Consider the following 16472-nt stretch of genomic DNA (forward strand, 5'->3'; position numbering starts at 1 on the left):
CCATTTTGATAAATACCTAAAACCTTAAAAAGTCTCTACTAATTTACAACACAAAATAAGTAGGTATGCTAATTTAAAACCGTGACAACGATAGTTTGCCAAGTTTACATTGTTTCTCAAGTAATTTCAAACTTTCATTGCCTTTAAAACTAGTATTAATACAAGGCTACATATGGTGCATCGCTGCGCTAGCCCGTAGGCGTCGCCGCGCTATTAACCACAATCGATAGCAAAATTACTGTTTTTGTCAACACCATACAGGTTTAAAACGTAGCATTTTCAACAGTTGCCATGCAACAAGATATTGCAAGAAAACCGTGGTTGCGATTGCGAAACGGGCCGCGCGGCGGTGAGCGCCAGTCGCTGGCTTGAGAGAGAGGCGCGCGGTTCTCTGCTGCGCCTGAGTTGAACGCACACTCGGCGCGTGCGCCAACCGTTCCATTTTCAAACATTCAAACTGTAAGGACCAAGTGACAGTGACCGGAAAACTTGTGTTCAAAAGGGTACTTCAAGTGTTTTATCTAGACGTTACTTATACAGTGAGTGTTCTAAACGGAGATTGTGAGAATTTTTCTCGTTATTTGACACACATATGACGTGAATAACGGTGCGATCAGACTTGATCGACTCGCTAAAATCGAAGTGTTAGTGTTTCCTACAGCAGTGTCGGAATTTTTAACGGACTTGCTTAAGTAAAGGTAAGAGCGGATGTTTACAGTTATGCTTATTGTATAACTCTGCGGGAGAAAGCCTTAATGCCGCTTTATCGGGCCTTGTAACCCGGTATGCTATCAGTGTTTCTGCATAATTATGCGCTTTTAACTAGTTCGAACACTAAGACTAGTAAAACTAACAAACTCAACATGTTTTCTGATAAAGTATAATACCTACTAATCTAATTTTTACTAACCATATACCGTTGAAAAAGTTAAATATTATGTATTATGTTATATTGACGAATGTGTCTATAAATTGTTGATTGTTTTGAAACTGGTGTGCTAGACAGGGATACCTGAGGGTCTACCGCGAAAATCTAAAATCAAAATTTCTGGGTAGACCGTCTGGTAACCACCAGATCTGTGCCCTCTAGTTAGATAGAATAACATACTTAGGAACTTGCAGGATATTTTCTATTGCTATTATAGGTAGGTACGATCTATAGCTATCCGGCTCGAAGGACCACGTTAAAGGCAATAATGAGGCCTTGGGGTCCAAAATAAGTGAAGTTAGTAATTAAAATGCAAAATGTACGTAAGGCACGAATTATATATATATTTTCCAAGAAGAGCATAAGAACAACGTAGACATACCTTTTACCATAGATCTTGTAAACTTTTTAATATTGCTAATACAAACTTCATTCTGCAACAGCTATTAAAGGAATTTTCTTAAGATTTCGGGAAGAAATACCAACATGCGGAATGCAGGAAAATCGCTACCCCTTTTTTAAGCCACAAAATTTAAAAAAATATTACTAATTGCAAACTTGTCTTTAACTAACAAAACTAGTTTTTTTTAAATTATACTCAAGTTGGACTCCAACGTTAATGTCTAGCTAATGAATATTTACAAGGTTTTAAACGAAAATCCAAGAAAACAGTTTGAGAACTGGTTTCCGAACAATGCTGGGTGAAAAGGTCTCTGACTCATCTGGCCTGGGTTTACGGAAACAATTGACAACAAGTACTATACGTCCTATACGAGCTTGGATGCACTATGACGTTACATCCTTATGGAGGCAGGGTTGTGGGAGTGTGCTTGGAATGAAGTAGCTCGAGTAAAACAGGGGCCAAGTGTGTAGCGAGAGTTCTAAGGTAACACGTGAAAAAGCTACTATTATTGCCTTGGTTATAGTCTGTATCTTTAGGTATTGAAATAAAAGTAAACAAACAATTTCTACATTTTCGGGTAGTTATAACCTTTTCTCAAACATGCAATGAAATATTGATGTTATGTTCCTTATAATAGGCTGCGAAGTATGACGTTTCAGGTGCGGCTAGGACAAAAGGTCGTTAATGGAATTTCATACACATCTTGCAGGCCTAGGCCGGCAAAGTCCTCTTTTTTAATTTTCATTTCACAGATATTTGTGACACAGCATCGTGGCATTCATCCATTAAAAAAAAATTAGAGGCAGTATTTGCTTTATGGTTCGTAATGACACTCTGCCACTACGCCTATAAAAAAAAACAAAAAATAATGTTTGCTATAATTTGCAGTTTTATTTGTATAAAATCAACATGAACTTAATAAATAATACATTCTATAATTTTATAATTTTAAATTTAACTACACAAATAAAAACATTTGAAATATTTCATCTAATCGTTAGCGGTAAAAAGGTCTACTCAAACACGCGTAGTTATATTTTTTAAATTGTTATGGAGGTAAAGTTGAAAAATATTCATTCTGTTTTATTGGATTTATGGTGCTTTGTTGATTTTTTGACTTTAATATGAGTTCCGACGAAATAATGAAATTAATATTAATTGTAATCGTAGGCGTTGGAATTGGCAGCGTAAGCAGAATTGATTTTAATAACTTGCTGCCTCTGCCGCCAAGTCAAAGACGAAGTATGTATATGGTTGCTTATGGCAATTTTATTATTTGAGAAACTAAGAAAAATGGCTTACAGTTTATTAGAAACAGTTTTGTGGCATATTTTAAATGGATGTAACTACAAATTCGTCAACACTGTGGAAATTATACTTATTTACTCCGTGCATAAAGCAACGATGTATGTGAAACATGATATCAACATGAAAGACTATGTAAACGTATGTGACGAAAACGACAGTCAGACGGATACAAGGCGAAAAAATCAAAGATACATGAAAATATACGGGTAGTAAAAATACACGACTCGTGTAAAACATACGCGTGATAATGATATAGGTACGTGTTGGTTATATTTTGGGTGTACTTTACTTTTAGTTTTTTCTATAAATAAAACTTGGGTTTCGTGGATTTTTTATTTTATTTATTTCATTGCATGTTTGAGAAAACCACTATACATACCTCGGCGGGAAATGGGGTTGCCCGCGCTCAGACCTATCCTATATGTCTTCGGCCGGCAACCCCTTTCGTCCCGGCCTCTGTAGTAATGTACTATTATTGGTTAACCAACCAGATACAAAACCGACTGGATCAGTCACTGAACGACCTGATTTTAACCTACATTATTTGATCATGTAATGTTTTCATCTGTTTGGCTCGTTAAGCCAATTGAGGGTAGACTTTGTTTTGAATTGAATTGAATTGAAATAGCCTTTATTCCTGACATATACATTTTTACATTTTCTTACACTATACAGGTATTTATCTATGTTTTATTTTATTTATTTATGTTTCTACTCTTTTCTTTTGTTTATTTTTCTTTGTCAGGCTGTCCTTGACATAGGCCTCCTCCAGGCGACGCCACTCCTCGCGGTTTTTTGAGAGTCTTCTCCAGTCTGCAGGAAAGTCATCTTCCCATCTCTTGTACGGTTTACATTGTGGTCTTTTCTTTCCTCTTGGGTACCATTCTGTGACATCTTTTGTCCATTTGTCCTTTTGTGAGCGCATCATGTGCCCTGTCCACTTCCATTTAAGTGTTCGGATTCTCTGGGAAACGTCTTCTATTTTGGTCGTTTTCCTAATATCTGAAAGTCTGCATCGGTCTCTTAGTTTTATTCCCAGCATACTTCTCTCCATACTTTGTTGAGTGACTTTGACTTTGTGCTCATTTTCCTTGGTTAAGGCCCAGGTTTCACAGCCATATGTTAATACTGGGAGTATACATGAGTTGTAAATTTTTCTTTTCCCAGAGATTGGCATTGAATTTGATTTCATAATTTCTTTTAGAGACCAGTATCTAGCCCAGCTGTTTGTAATTCTTCTTTGGATTTCTTGTGTTTGTTGTTTGTGTGGAGATATTAGTTGACCTAAATATATATAGTCTTTTACATATTCTATTTCTTGATTTTTTATTATTATTGGTTCTTCGTTTTTACTATTAGTCATAGCCTTCGTTTTAGAGACATTCATCGTTAGGCCAACTTTTTCACTTTCATCGGTAAGCTGGATGAGCATGTCTTGTAGAGACTTGGAATCGGTAGCAAATAGGACTAAATCGTCTGCAAATCTGAGGTGTGTTAATTTGGATCCATTAATCTTTATTCCGTAACAGTCCCAGTTTAGGTTTCTAAATACATACTCTAGTACTGCAGAGAAGAGTTTTGGTGAGAGTGGGTCTCCCTGTCGTACCCCTCTTTGGATTTTGAATTCTTCTCCTTGTGTCTCTAGGCGGATCTTTGAGGTGCTGTTCTCATAGACGTTTCGTATTAAACGTATATATTTTAGATCAATTCCCTGTTTTATCAGTGATTCATATATAGACTTATGATATATGCTGTCGAACGCTTTGTTATAGTCAACAAATGCAATGTAATATATTAGTCTATGTTCTGTGTATTTTTCTATAACTTGTTTCAATACATGCATGTGATCGATAGTCGAGAAGTCACTGCGGAATCCAGCCTGTTCACGGGGTTGCTGCTCATCGAGTTGTTTGGTTATTCTTGTGAGTATCACTTTTGAGAATATTTTGTATATGTTGCTCATGAGGCTTATGGGCCTGTAGTTATTAATCTCGCTCTTATCACCTTTTTTGTGTATTAATATCATGCTGGATTTGGACCATTGTTGTGGTATTTCTTCTTCTGTGAGGATTTTATTGAAGATTCTGGTGAGAGGATTTAAGATGTCATTAATGGTATATTTCAGTATTTCATTGGAGATCCCTAGAGACTTTGTTTACTTTTATTTAAATACCTAAAGATACAGATAGGTTAAAGTAAAAATATTTGTGCTGTAGAAAATATTGTAAATCGGTTAATTAACGTCTTTCAACTTTAATAATATTGATCCCGCGACGCGTCTAAAAACTTTAAACAGCAGGGGGCTAGGGGGTCGCGAATTTATTTTTCATACTTACTGCGTGACGTGACATTATCATGGAAAGGGTTGAAAAACAAACATGATATTAGGTATGTTCAAGTTGAGTAGTGGAACCCTAAAAAGCGCATTCATCTGACTCGTCTGGTTCGTCATGAAATCAATGGTCAGGTACCTACCAGCGTACATTAAAATATCGATGACTTCAATGATAACGGCGCTGACCTTTCGGATGGATTCTGACGATTTAAAAAAGTTGCAATGCGACCACAAGTGTAGATGTTTTGCGAGGAAATAACTACCTACTTAACAACAATTTAATAGTACATTATTGTCGAGGCTCGGAAGTAGCTACTTGCAGGCTGAGGATTCGTATTAAACGGACGACCTTGGGAGTCCGTTTAATTGAATCCGAAGCCAGCAAGTAGCCTTCCTGCCGAGTCATATATAGTGCTTTTCTCAAAAATGGTGCGAGAAATATAAATATCATAGAAATATTTTACAGAAGCAACGTTCTTACGTAAATATTTTCACAGAAAAAAGTAGAAACAATCGAAAAAAATTACTTTGCCGCCTTTTTATTTTTTTAATAAAAAAATAGAAGTGTATTTTACTGCCGAAAATACGCCAACCTATTTGAGACAGCTAAATCATCTGTTTGGCTGTTTAATGGGCCTGTGCCTTCATTTGATATGGCCATTTCAACTTTTAAAAAGTTTGGAACTCGACAAATAATGGAATTTGTATGCAACATTGCAGTCCCAAAATCGAGACTGCAATGTTTTTAACTTTTTAATTTTTGACTGACCATAAACTACGCGCTTCGCGACCTATTTTTTAGACGGCAAAGTCGACTTTACCGTCCATTTTTGAGAAATAGTTATTTACGATACAAGTGCGAAATAGGAAATTCGCGACGAGTGGCGAATTTTAAAACACGACTGAAGGGAGTGTTTTAATTAGACACGAGTTGCGAATTACCTATTCGCACGTGCATTAAAAAAAACCGTTTCTATTTAGTTGATGGTTTTTTAAGTGTAGTGGTGTTTTGTGAAAAAAGAATTGTAACAGGGTTTTACGCTGAGCATTTTCTTACAACGAAATTTTTCCAGTACCTATATTTTCTGTTCCCTATATTTTTCCTTATTGTATTAAAAAAACAACGGGTTGCACTCTGGGAGTGCCGGCAGAAGTGAAAACTCAACGACATTGTAACTCAAAATATGAATAACAGGGCCATATAGTGCAAAATGTCTGCAGCACTATGTATAATTGAGGTTAACGCCATCTAGCGTTGTATCGTCGCATTACTTGAAATCCCTAAGCACATCACTGAGTCCTACTGGTACTACCGTTATATTAATACCAGTTTGAGGGAAACTCACTAGATGGCATTTAAATCAAAATGACATTGTCCGTCACACATAACATAAGTCACGCAAGCGCCCTGCGACGCCTACATGAAACAGCAGGCTCAGGCATACATTTTCGCCGTGCGGTAGAAAGAGAGGAGAGACGCATTACGCGTTACGCCTTACGCTGTCTCGAGTTTATCATTTTTTCCCCACCTCAAAATGTGCACAGCGCCGCTAAAGAAATTTCACTTCAAAAAATTGCTACTAAAAACAATAATTTAGAGCAGGAGATTTCTACACTTGTATATTGATATATACCTACCAGTGTGCATGTGTATTAACCGTCATATTTAAGTAGGTATGGTGTATACAAGTAGGTATTACACGTATTATGTATGTCTACTTATCTGTATTATGTATACAAGTCTGTGTGCAACCGTCTCTGATGTGTAAATTGAATATTTTTAGTTGTTTTTGTTAGTTTAATGGCCATCATCGCGATGACTTAACTACCTAATGCATGTATCTTTTTGCGAGGAAATCGTGATTTTCCACGGTCCTTCAATACATTTTAACTTAAATACGCATTAGACAAATTCACTTGATATAAACTCGTTAGCTTAAGTTAAGCCATTAGGCTAGGCAGGACTCGGATTTCTGTAAGATTATAGCAGCCATTATGGCAACCCACCATAGATGTTTTTATGGCTATAAATATTACTTATTTACAATGCAAATGTGTGAAGGTTCAGCCATTTTTATCCTTAATGTTATCATTATTTTATTTCTTGATATGTCCGCAAACATTTTGTTGAAGGGACGGCATAATTTTAATTTAACGAAAACCTCTGATAAATGTGTTACGTGATATCGTTTATGTTTACCTATTCGGTGGAGGATCTCTGCGCCTTAAAAGGTTATCAGTCTTAGTCCATCACATGTCAAAACTTTCAATGTTTCTTGTAACTATTTTTACGTTGCGGTCATAGGTATACGATCAACATTTGTCTTAGATAAGGTGTCCAAAAGGTAGAGTAAAGAGAAACTCTGTTGAGTTGAAGGGACTATGACAGATATAGAAGTGTGAACTAGCACCGTAAATAAATAATGCTTGAATGTTTTACAAGTTTATGTTTTGTTTGAACTTAGCCACGCAGAGAAAATCAAATATAACATAACCTACAAACGCGACACAAGCTGTCGAGTAATCCAAAAAGTGGCACTCTTACCTAGTTGCCTTATTGACAAGAAATGTACGTGGGTGACGATGACGGCGCAATTACTGGAAGGCATAGAAAATTAGTTTCTTTAACAACATGCTTCATAGTTTTGTCTGTAACGAGAAAGCTTGTTGTTATTCCGCTGTAGTGGCAAATAAGCGTACAGCTGCTTGATGGTAGCGGGCACTCAAGACCCTTATGTTTTATGCCGGTGAGTTAGGGTTGAGTAACGAGGCCGTTAGTAACGAGGGTGCGGAGTGTTAGGGTCGGCAACACGCATGTGACACCTCTGGAGTTGCAGGCATCCATAGGCTACGGAAACTGCATACCCGCCTGATGGTAATCCACCGTATGCTTGTTTGCCACCGACGTAGTAAAAAAAACTGAAATGTATATGGTCTAAAACGTCACTTTTGACATTGTTTGACACTGACATATCCAATCCATATCGTTTCAATATCTGACGTATCTCATTGTTCGAATACGTGTTACTTTCATTTCAAGGTTACGATAAATTATTATTACAAGACATTTTATTAATCTCCTAAAAGAAACCGAAAGTACCGAGACAGAATTGAGTATTTTCGGTGGACCGCGTTGTGCAAAACTGCGCAACGCTCTGTGGCGACATCATGTAATAGCAATTTCTCATTACCTGTATCTTTTATCTCGTCTCACTATGTTAAATAGAAGGTAAAAATAATACAAAACCCGACAGTTGATAAAGAAAAGAAGTCATGATCATACTGGCACGCAGGATGGCACATTAAAAGTGCAAAGGTTACGATTGAAAGTAAACTTACTTTCGTTATTGATCTCACGAACTATTCAAATACAATATTTAGTTGTTTGTACCTTAGGACATTGTTTACGTTCTTTTGCGTCCGCTTAAAATTTGAATTATATGAAAAATATCATAATTAACACATACAAAATAAATTATATTCCCAAAGTCAAGTTAACGTCCCAGAGAATTCCCGCCATAGATAATAAAATTAGTTCATCGGTGTATGTACTTATTCTAAAAAACTTCACTGGAATGTTTACAGCAGTGTTATCAGAGCTGTCACTACAATCACTTTCCAATCTCGCTTAGGCGAAGCTCAGTACCCAATAAGTGCCCTCTCCGAATACGCTTAGGACGTGTGAATGTACAGCTCACTTTATAGTGGTTGTTTGAAAACTTGGCTCACCCACACTCGCGCTACCAACGAAAATACATTGTAAACCTTATCACTAGGAGAACTTCAAGAATTATGAAAATGCAAACAATCGGTTGTAAAAGTTCCCCTTACTTGATAACAAGCTTTAACTTTAACCTTTTTCATATCACATGCCTTTGCTATTTATTATTATTACAATTTCTGGTTGTTTCTTTGAAAATAAAATTTTTTGATTATATAAATATTCTTTAATGTTGCACTGAGGTTCAAAAAAGGGCAAAAGTAGGCGGTCTATGTTCTTTTACTGTACGGCTTACTGCAATCTGACACAGCAAAACACATAAAATAAGCTCTTATGACTCTGCAAATATGGTCTACTGACCTGATCGTGTCATACCATTAGTGATAATACTTTGTTAAATATAGCTACAAATAGAAACATTTAGCATCAACATACAGATTTGATATCTAAATAGCAGATAGAATAACCTAATAACACACATTTTTATGGTAAAAGATATAGCTACTTACCGAAAATGTGCGTTTACAGTAAAATAAAGCTTAAATTAAAGTGCATGGTATCGTGTTTTTTGTGATGATGTCCTTTTCATACTTCTGGCTCCAATTTCACCACGGTGACAGGTGCGACAATTGTAAAACATCACTGTTGCTGACGTCACAGGCATCCATGGGCTACGGTTACCGCTTACCATCGGGCGGGCCGTATTCCTGTTTGCCACCATCATTGTTTTATTAAAAAAAACTTTATTATATCGGAAAAAAACAGATATTTCTCTTGCTAAGTTTATGACAATTGTCACAAAAACAGTACAATTGTCACGAAATTCCGACATATAACTCATTACCTGTCAAGAATTACCTACAATTCTTCTAAATCTTGACAATTGTCAGAAACTTCGCAAAAGAAATATCTGTTTTTTTCCGATATAATAAAGTTTTTTTTAATAAAACAATGATGGTGGCAAACAGGAATACGGCCCGCCCGATGGTAAGTAGTAACTGTAGCCCATGGATGCCTGTGACGTCAGCAACAGTGATTTTACAATTGTCGCACCTGTCACCGTGGTGAAATTGGGGCCTGATCGTTTTAATTCTCGTACCATGTTTCTAACATTTCTAATGTGTTTACCTATTGTTTTTGTGACATTCTGCCATGAAGTCGTGACATATAAGAACATTCTTAAAATTTGAAATTCTCAGTTCAGTTTGACAGACGGGTCTCTTCAACCTGCATCTCCTCTAGTCTAACAGCCGATATTCGTTAAACCATTGTGTTAAAGCCATTATGAAATACGGAAAACAACAGGTAATTAAACAATTTGTCTTTGATTCAGCTATTAAAAATCACGACTAAGCAATCATCATGGCCTTCAGTTATTACGAATACAATATATTCAAATTAAGGATAAGTACCTACTTTTTTCCAATGTCATGCATTTATTGGCCGCATATAAAATAAAGGATAACAACGTTCGTAAAAGCGCCTAGCGGATTTAATGTACAGATAAAATTATCAGTGACCTTTATAGTTCTTTAAAAGTTCAAGAACACTCTTTGTGACTCTTCTAAGTTATTGGAAATGTCAGATTCTGAACTGTTTCTTGCACGTGAGCCAAGGTAATGTTTCGCGTAGAAACAATGCACCGACACAGCCGAGAGGAGACTGTCAAACTTGCGACATGTTCGCCAAAATAAATTGATAGACTAATGACCGTATTTGGACGTGACATTTTGTGTATTTGTTTAGTGTTATTTAGTTGCAAGATTTTTGGACTAATGTGCAACTACTTTCGTTGTTAGGTTGTATAGATTTCTGCGTGTGAGTGGTTATTACTGCGTTTTAACATTATTAGTTTTTATAATATTTTTATAATTACTTAAGTTATAAAGGCAAATATTTATTGCCTCTTTTATTGCTAAATTCTTCATACTCAATAATCTCAATATATTACAATCTTCAATACATAATTAAGTTTTCTACTAGGCATTCAACTTGCTCTCAGTTTAAGTCGCGTTGATTATAGTTTACCGATAGGTCTTGGCTGCCTTTCGGGTATTTAAAAAATGCTTGGTTTGCTGGAAAATATTTTAGAAATATAAATGATAAAGAAATAAAAATCATTAGGCACTTTTTGTTTTTTCCATGAAACAAGACTATTAACTTAGATTGTAGGTACAGTCATCAAAACTATTAGCTTGGCTCCCCTGCATACAAATGTGTATGCAGGTGTGCCCATCAGCTAATAGCTCATACATAAATGTCTCTATTTCAATGTTAATCACTTGTTTCTGGTAAATAAACTTATAACATCTTTCTTGCTTTAGCAACAACATTTTAAATCTTTTTATGGTTTTGGCTTGAAGATGAGTCACTGAGTTCGTCATATGCAAATCAAATGTCAGCAGGTTGCGGTATTTATTTTATATTATATAGATACCTACTGACCAGTTTCTGGCAAACGGCACAATGCATAAAAACTATATTGTTTTCGCACCAACTTGAATCTTGCAGGTTTTTAAAACAGCTCTTTTGTGAATCAGGTTTTTTACAGATATTAAAATTTATCATCAGTTTCACTAGAACATTCTCATATTAATGACGATCTTAGAGACTTGTGTAAGTTTCAAGAATTCAATTTGGTTATATTACTCTTGTGCTATAGGTAATTGATCTCTTACCAAGCGACACACTAGAGAGGAAAGGCTGGACGTCCTTCCCAGCCGTGTGTCCCACGCATTTCCTAGGAACAGTTTTCTGTTTCCGTCTTCTGCGCCATTGTTCCACGATATTATGTCGAGTGATACAAGAAATTCGATTCCAGCGTATAGTGTTGAGTTTCTACCGGATCTTACTTTATTTACCTTCTTAAAGACCTGCACATAATAAAGAATGGTTACTCATACGAAGGTGCGTTCTCGTCATTGTTATTGGTGTGACGTGACATTAGTGAGGTAGTTGCGATATTTATTGTAAGGCATTTCTACCTCCGCTAAACACAATAATGTTATAAGTTACTTCGCTTAAACGGAGGTAATATGAATGAGACGAGTAACGCGACTTTATAAGGGATTGGCAGTCTTTTACATTTAATCGTCTTTATCTACACAATCATCTCGCGTCATAATTATGTTTAAAAGTCGCTTAAAATAGTGTCTAGATTTTTAACGATTCGTGTTTGCGATGTTTTTTTTAAGTCGACTTTGGTCGAAGGTCCTTCCACTCACTCGTATGACAAGTATTTTTTATAGCAGCTTAATAAATGCCCAACAATCTATGTAATAAATGGCATGTCATAGTTTTGTGATAAATGATATGCCGTAGGTACCTAATACAAATTAAAAGAAGTTTATTTTCCTTCGACATATTTAATGGCAAGCATTTTATTTTAAACAGGAAAATTTATATATTATTTTTTTTTATAGAAACCAATTAAGGTGTGCGAAATGGCTTTTTTAATTACGTGGACCGTTTACCTTATTTATTTCTGTAATTAAAATAAAACAAGTGCTTTTCCAAAGTAGTACCTATCCCTGCATGGATTTCACGGAGCCTTTTAAACACGGTAAATTTATTTTTATTGTTGCGTGTCACATTGGAATAGTTAATTAATTAAAAGCAATTACGTTTTATCGTCTAAGACCATTCCTCTATTTGCCATTTGCGAAAATATAGGTACCTATTTTATATGCACAATTCATTAAGTATCTATTTTAATGAATAGATGCCATTTTCGTAACGTTTATTTGAACAAGCAACAAGCATGAATATTGAACTCTGTTAATCCTAAACCCATTCGGTAAATAATATTATTTTAATTAAAAGTCAAATGTGGAAATCAGGGGGAGAGGCCTTTGCCCATCAGTGGGACACTACAACAGGTTAATAAAAAAAAAAGAAAAAGTCGGACTTTACTTGAAGTATTATGGCCACAAGCATCTATGGTGATTTCGAAAAGAGTAGGTAGGTATCTAATTCGTTATAATATGAAATACGAGAGAAAAAGTGTTCAAGCCCTCCAGTGGCAGAGGCCGAATTCGAACCTAATATTAATTATAAACTGTTAAATGTTTTATTGAAGTTTTATCACGATGTTTCGGAATCAGATTTCGATCGCAATCCAAGGAGGCCCACTCCCTCCCACTGTAAGGGCATACTCCGAACAAAGACATAGCTCTCACCTTGTGTACTTGTAACATGTATGCCATGTATGGTCATTTGTACTTAGTACGTGAAGAAATATCGGAACCATGGAAAGGTGTGGAAATTTACTTTTAAATTAATCTTAAGCAATGTGCTGTTTTTTATGAAACTAAACAGGAGTCCTATTCAGATAGTTATTTCTAGTTATAAAACGGTTATATGTTCCGTCAGCTATCAACAATGACATTTTTTCAACCAGAAATGGTTTCCGTAACAAGAAAATGCTATTCTGAATAAGCCTAGAGGCTTACGTCCTTATTCATAAAACTTTACGGGCCTGATTTAGTTAAATTATGTTTATCCCTTTCTTACAAATACATAAGTCATAATGACAGATAAAGACAAACGATTCATCGCTAATTCAGGCCAGTAACGCGTTTATGAATAACGCAATTACATAATGGCTATTGGTACATAACGAATAAATACAATTGAACACTTAAAATCGTAGGGTTTCACGATACTTATTCATATTATCCTAAAAATAAATAATATTTCTATCACTAACGGCCAGTGAGCTAGGCTGCGGATGGGGACGGACAGTCAGACAGACGGACATGGCGAAACTATAAGGGTCCCTCTAGTTGACTACGGAACGCTAAAAAGAGTACTTGAATAACTTTTTTAGTCTTATCATATGAAAGACTTGCGAAAGATACTATCACACGTACTTGTTTATTTCAACACAAATTACCAATTAATTCTCACGCTACACTTAAATTAGGTAATCGGAGGAAGTCACGGTTAAAATTACCGTTATAATAATGTAGAAGTGATTTGTATACATAAATCAATACAGGCTAGGTTGGTCTCAAGGTTTCGGTCGAGACAAGACGGACCTGAGTAGTCGTGAACTGAGAAAATCCGTTTAGTGGAGTACTGTCGGACACACAAGTGCATGCACCAAATGCATGCAATTTTTTTGGATAGTGAAGGGTTTGCATATTCTGAATATCTAGCTTATTTCCCCTTTCTCCCCAGGTACTTAACTCCTGATAAAAAACCATGACGTATAGTAGGTAGTTTAATGTCGTGTCGATACTAGATGCCAAATTTTAGATGACCCAATGTGGATCATACATCGACCGTCACACCAATCATAACAATTAAATCGGTCACGTACACTACGTATAGGTAGGTACGCTAGTATGCTTCTCGACATTTGATCTTAACCACGCATTATTGGGATTTGGATATTTGGATTCCACATTCTCAACTCGCTCTGGAGGACGTCTGTGTCCAACAGTCAGATTTATGTAAGTAGGCCGATAATGATGATGACATACACACCCACTTTTAAAAATTGCAATAAAATGTTACATATAGAAAATCGATCGCACTTGCGTGCTCGCCTATCCGCGGACCTCGGCCTCGGCGCCGGCGCAGCCTCGCCGCATTCACCGCCGCCATTGGTTAAATACTGCAATCGCCTCCAAATATAGATTTTTTCACTAACCGTGTCACGACAACACTACAGATATTTCTTTTTAATACGGTTTCGACACTCTGGTAGTGCGTGACTGACTTTTTTAATCAAGTTTTGGTGTTTGACACCTTTGTTAATGTTAAACTAACTCTATTTGAAAATAACCGCTAGCGTATACACGGTGGCTAAAAAATAACGGCATTCCCGTTGCCAGGGAGGTTTTGGGTAGGTACCGAGCAACTTTTACTATGGGACCAACCCTCCCATAGAAAATGGACCAGCCAAATTTTTTTTCGCGATTTCGGGGTTGGTCCCATAGCAAAAGTTGCTCACTATAATCCCAAAACCTTCCTGACTACGGGAATGCAGTTATTTTTTTAGCCACCCTGTATACATATGTACTGTCTTATGAATTCAGCCTACCCGTTTGAGAAAAATGCATGATCATTTAATTTATAATTTGCTGATCAATGTTGCTGACATAAACCTCCGTCTCACATTTTTTTTCCTCAAAGAAATTTTGCGTCGGCAATAAGTAGTAGGTATAGGTACTGTGCAAGCCTTTATAGGTACTTTACTGAATCAATGTCACTACATCGACTAAATTACAAACACATGGGGTCACTATCGTTTCTTGGTAGGTAGTCGGGTAATATAAGGTATCTAAGTAGGTAGGTACCTATACGTATTCGTTAAGTACAGCCCATTTTGATCTCAACAATTAAGCCATAACACAGCTCACTTAATTACGGTATTAACCAGTATCGTTTTCGTTATATAATTGGTTCGATAGGTAGCTATTAAGCCATTAATAGTAAGCGTTTTACCACTTTATTGAGATTCGCTTTCAGACGGCTGTTTTTAATTACCGTTTTAAAGTACTAGTTAACAAGTGGATTTGAAAACAATACCTGTGTTTAGTAATAGATAGCTAACGCAACTATTGTTTTTAACAATTGGTGACTCCACATTAAATATGAGAACAGCCTCGAAATATTATGAATATTATATTGCTGAAAATTAATTATAAACCTGCAATTGATAGATATAAACTCGCAAGATACTGGGGTTTTATGTTTATTAGACGTGGCTTAATCACCTATCAATATTATTAAATAAGAAGGGAAAGATTAAAAGGGAAGGAATTGGAGAAATATGATATACTTCTTGTTACTGATGTACCGTCAGAAAGTTTCCAAAACTATGAAATTTGCACATGGAAAAGTTTCGGAAATTTCTCATATTATGTAAGAGAATTAAAATATTCCATTTTCATAAGGAAAGATTCCTTTGTTTCATGTAAAATTTTCCTGTAATTTCCGAGAACATCTCCAACTTTTTAAAAACTTTTCTTAACTTGTAAATCTGTATGACACTGACATATAGCGTGATGTGGTGTGCGTAACTTACTTTCTATGCATCTCGCTCGTACTCGCACATTAGTGCTAGCTTGCTAAGGCAGTCGTAGTAACTGTAGTAAGGCTACTATAGGTACTTCTGATGTTTAGTTAAGCTTAACTAGGTAAGTATATGTTAAAAATCAACTGGTTTTTATACCTTTATCTTTCACAGTATCTTGAGTCATATAACGGAGAGTTTTATGCGTTTTCGGAAGTAGTAATGATTAAGCGATGATACGCCACAAGTCACAACCTGTCCTTGTGGTAACGGTAAAGATGACCGGATGCCGGATGGTAATGAAGCCCCATAAAAACGTGTTAGAATAGCTTGATATACCTAATTAATATATTAATTATGAAAATGTTTAGTCCATTTCCCATGGAAATCTTATAAGAAATCAAAATTATTTATTTCGGGCTTGCGTCATCACGGTAGCACGATATACATATATTTATATTATTTATTATAATAAAAGATCTAAATAACATCTCATATGTAAATCTATAACATTCATGCACCAAGCAACTTTCTGCTTTAAGTTAGTTCGTACAAAAAATATTCGGTCAAAATTATCAAAAAACAATCGGTCTACATTTTCCGTAAATAATTTTTCAATGTAACGAAAATAATTATTGAGATAGAAGCTACAAAAAAATCTAAAATATACAAAACAAATTTCTTAACTAAAAAATATGCTAACTTTTACACAAGTACCTACTTAAGTAACAGAAAAATACGACAAAATTCTAC

The 16472-nt window shown here is 35.8% G+C and overlaps 1 protein-coding gene across 1 annotated transcript in view; it reads left to right on the forward strand.

Annotated features, from left to right (window-relative positions):
- The first annotated feature begins 347 nt into the window (after positions 1-347).
- Positions 348-16472, forward strand: part of LOC134795369 (uncharacterized) — a 233494-nt gene continuing 217369 nt past the window's right edge. The window contains exon 1 of the mRNA XM_063767198.1: positions 348-698. The gene's annotated coding sequence lies outside the window, so the exon portion shown is untranslated. The remainder of the gene's footprint in view (positions 699-16472) is intronic.

This window comes from Cydia splendana, chromosome 12 (genome assembly GCF_910591565.1).
Source record: "Cydia splendana chromosome 12, ilCydSple1.2, whole genome shotgun sequence".
Taxonomy (NCBI): Eukaryota; Metazoa; Arthropoda; class Insecta; order Lepidoptera; family Tortricidae; genus Cydia; species Cydia splendana.